At 44.8% G+C, this 4,344-nt stretch overlaps 1 pseudogene; it reads left to right on the top strand.

Moving 5' to 3' along the window:
* Positions 1 to 2,285: 2,285 nt before the first annotated feature.
* On the top strand, positions 2,286 to 2,685 carry LOC105887853 (annotated as a pseudogene).
* The last annotated feature ends 1,659 nt before the right edge of the window (positions 2,686 to 4,344 follow it).

Below are 4,344 nucleotides of genomic sequence, written 5' to 3'. Positions count from 1 at the left end.
GTCTATACTTGGTTCATCCTTTGATGAGCACTTACGTTGACTCTATATCTTTGCTATCATGAATCTTTGCTATCATGAATCTTGAACACTGGGGTGCAGCTGCCCCTTTAATATCTTGATTTATTTTCCTTTGGGTACTATAATGGGAATTTTGATTCCTCCTTACTTCAAACATGTTGCTTTATCTCATTGTTTAACCTTGTATTTTTGAAAACAGACTTCTTAAACTAACTTTTTAAAACATACAACAAAATACATAGTTCTTAAATATACAAGGATGGTTTTGACAAACTTATATACATACTTTGGTAACAATCATCCAAAGAAAAACATTTTCCATCCTCTCGGAGAATTTTCTCATTCTAGTCAATCTCCAGCCCTTACATAAAGAATCACAGTCGGATTTCTTTCACTGGAGATTAGCTTTGCCTCTGCTAGAACTTCACATATAAACAGAATTATACATCAAGGGTCCTTCTGTGTCTGGCTTCTTTCAGTCAACATGATGTTCTTGCAGTTTTTTATTTTATTTTGTTTTGTTTTTGGCTGGGGCTAGGTTTGAACCTGCCACCTCTGGTATATGGGGCCGGCGCCCTACTCACTGAGCCACAGGCCCCACCCACAGTCAACATAATGGTCTGTAGCTTGTCTGTGTTGTTGTGTGGACCAGCAGTTCTTCCCATTTTATGGGCGACTTATATTCTGAAGTATAGATATGTGGTTTATTTACCCTTTTCCATGACGGACATTTGCCTGGTTTCACAGATGAGAGTTTTTTCTTATTCATGTCATGTAAAACTCGTGAGCCCGGTGTGAGCCTGGTAATATCTCAGATATGAAAACTCACCTGCCAAGCTCTGGTTTCTCACACAAGTGCTCATCAGAGAGGGTGGACCCATAGAGATGACAGAGGGGAGCAGTGGATGAACGATAAAGATCAAGGTCTCTGCCTGAAGTAGGCAGGTGGAGCTCAGTTGTGCGACACACCTCCACTGAGAGCCCTTCGGTGCCAGGCAGGCTTTTTTCTTTTCTTTTTTATGTTTGTTTTGAGAAAGAGTCTCATTCAGTTGTCCTCGGTAGAGTGCTGTGGCTCAAGTGATCTTCTTGGGCTCAAGTGATCCTCTTGTCTCAGCCTCCTGAGCAGATGGGACTACAGGGACCTGCCATAAAACCCAGCTATTTTTAGAGACTAGGTCTCCCTTTGGCTCAGGATAGTCTCGAACCTGTGAGCTCAAGCAATCCACTGGCCTCGGCCTCCCAAGTGCTGGGATTACAGGTGTGAGCCACTGTGCCCAGTCTGACCAGGCAGTCTTGATAGTAGCACATAATACAAAATTCCAGATGTAGTGAAACTCATGTTACAGAGAGAGCTTTCCTTGCTGACGGTTGTCTGCAGCAAGTTAAGGAATATTACTTTAGATTTCGGAAAGTGGCCTAAGGAAAATAAAGCCTGTTGGTGTTAGAGGTCTGGCTGCGGGCTGGGTGCTTCTTTACCCTGGGGGTCTGCAAAGAGCCCCCACTGGTGAAGACACTGGAAAGGAGACTGGCACAAGGAGGAATGGGCAGGGTGCAGGCTGGGACCTGGTTCTGGCCAAGGTAACAACAGGATCAAAACCATGAGGCTGGAATGTGAGAGCAACAGAAAGAAAAACCAGCAACTGAATGGCATGAATTCAGGAGTGTAAGACCAGAGACGCTGAGGTCAGAGGAGGCCAGGAAAGGTGGGTGGTGTAGGCCAAAGGATGGCGCTTACCGCTCAGAGGTGAGGGTCGGATCAGGAGAAGTTTCCCGTAAGCAGAGTATCCAGATGTGGAGCTCACCTGGTGGGCCTGTCCCTTCCTCCACCTCCCCTGGCCTGCCAGCCTCCACATAGGCCCATGTGGATGGACAGGACATGGCCATCCACTCTCCACAGACACCCCTACAGTGCATGCTTCAGACTCCGGCTAGCTCTGTCTGCAACTCTGGGGAATACTTCAGGGAAAGCTCCCTTTACCTGCACTCAAGAGTCGGACTTGGAAAATGCTGCAAGTCAGCACTCGCCCAGCCCTAAGTGCGAGTCCCTCCTTAGACCTTATGCCCAGGTGCCTGGCTTGCCCTGCTTGAAGCCAAACCCTGGGCCTGCCTGAGGGGAACTGGTTTCTTGTTTGTAGCCAGCCCCACACTAGGGCTTTGCCTCCCTCTGGGATTTGATCCTCTACTGTGAATCACACTCAGTCGGGTCCAGAGAACACGGTGCTTTTGCTAGAGAAAAAGTATCATTCAAATTTAGACTCTTAGGGGCGGGAGGAGCGGCAGCGGCCAGGCAGCGCAGGTTCGGGAAGGCTCTCGGCGCGCCGCGGCCCGCAGGCACCCGGCACGCGCCTAGCCCGCCGCCAAGATGCCGAAGAGGAAGGTCAGCTCTGCCGAAGGTGCGGGAAGGAAGAGCCCAAGAGGAGGTCGGCGCGGTTGTCAGCTAAACCTGCTCCTGCGAAAGTGGAAACGAAGCCAAAAAAGGCAGCAGCAAGTGATAAATCTTCAGACAAAAAAGTGCAACCGAAAGGGAAAAGAGGAGCAAAGGGAAAGCAGGGCGAAGTGGCCCACCAAGAAACTAAAGAAGGTTCACCAGCAGAAAACGGGGAAACTAACGCTGAGGAGAGTCCCGCCGCTGACGAAGCAGGAGAGAAAGAAGCCACGTCTGATTAATGTCATGTACCATGTCTATCAGTGGTCCGTCTCCCTTCTTGTACAACCCAGAGGAATATTTTTATCAACTATTTTGTAAATGCAAGTTTTTTAGTAGCTCTAGAAACATTTTTAAGAAGGAGGGAATCCCACCTCATCCCATTTTTTAAGTGTAAATGCTTTTTTTAAGAAGTGAAATCATTTGCTGGTTGTCTATTTTTTGGTACAACCAGAAAATAGTGTGGGATGTTGAATTAATGGGAGGCTTTGACTGTCTTGGGTGTGAGCTTAACATTCCATAGATGGGGGTTAGTTTTTATATCCTGTAATACAAAGCATACTAAATGGCAATATGGAGTCCAGGCCTGCATTTAATGTTTGAACATTTTAAATTACTTCTATTCCCGTGTTGTTCTGTAGTAGAATTGTTTCCTTAAGAAAACCACTCCCGTGATCCTGGCTCTCCCTGTCAGAACTGTGCACCTTCTGTAACATCTTTGGTTGTGGTGCTCCTGTTTTCCTGATAACTTTGTTACTGTGCTGTGAAGGACTGAAAATCTAAGCATGTAGCAGATATGGTAATAAAGTGTGACTTGGTGGGACTTACCTAACAGCTTACCAACATTTGAAGATAAGGTAGTTGGTATCCTCTTAAGGAAAATTTGCCTCCAAATTTTAATCTGGAAAGTCACTGGAATAACTTTTAAAAAGAATTAAAATGGCTTTTTAGATTTTGGGTACGTATGTTAAGAATTGTGTACAAAGTGAAGTGTCTGTACTGATGCTCAACACAACCAATAAAATCTCGACTACAAAAAAAAAAATACAAATTTACTAGGTATAGAATATAAATGTCTTCACAATAACTAAGAAAATGCCGTGAAGGCTATGTTGACCAGTTTGATGAAAGCATTTCAGATTGTATGTAAAACCAGCACATTGTACCCCATGATTGCATTAATGTACACAGCAATGATTTAATTTTTTTAAAAAACCACCAATTAGGTATGATGTACACACACAGCAAAAAACAAATTTAGACTCTTCGAGCATCTTATTTACAGCATCAAGGAGCCAAAGACAGGTGGCTCCTCACCCACCTTTTCTTATCTTTTCCCCATAAAGTAGAAGAGTCTGAGTTGTCTCTAATGCAAACGGCACGGGAACAGCTCAGAATTTTTTCTTCTCTCTTTTTTCTGGAGCATACAGGCATGTTCTGCCTCCTTCTAATTCACTTGATCTTTAAATGGGTCTTATCTCTCTTGTTTTAGGGGTAAAGCCTTTATGTGTATAAAATCCACATCCTATAAGATTTCTCATTTGAAACTGTTGGCTAGCAGTTCAGAGGCGGCCTGACAGTTAGGAGAAACAGTATTCTCATACAAACTGCCAGTAGTCTAAAGAGGATCTTGAACAAAAAGGAATTAAAAACTCCAGCTTTTTTTGTTTTTTAAAGAATAGTGAGGAGACGCCATCTTCCAGGAATTCACCAAAATGAGAAACACAAAGGGAAAGAGGAGAGGCGCCCGGTACATGTTCTCTAGGCCTTTTAGAAAACATGGAGCTGTTCCCTTGGCACGTGTATGTGAATCTACAAGAAAGGTGACGCTGTAGACATCAAGGGAATGGGCACTGTTCAAAAAGGTGTGCCAGGCTCGGCACCCGTACACAGGGGGTAGG

This window comes from Otolemur garnettii, unplaced genomic scaffold (assembly GCF_000181295.1).
Source record: "Otolemur garnettii isolate 467f Iridium unplaced genomic scaffold, OtoGar3 scaffold00136, whole genome shotgun sequence".
NCBI classification, from domain to species: Eukaryota; Metazoa; Chordata; class Mammalia; order Primates; family Galagidae; genus Otolemur; species Otolemur garnettii.
The sequence above is the reverse complement of the archived record's forward strand: the minus strand, read 5'-3'. Positions and strand labels throughout refer to the sequence as shown.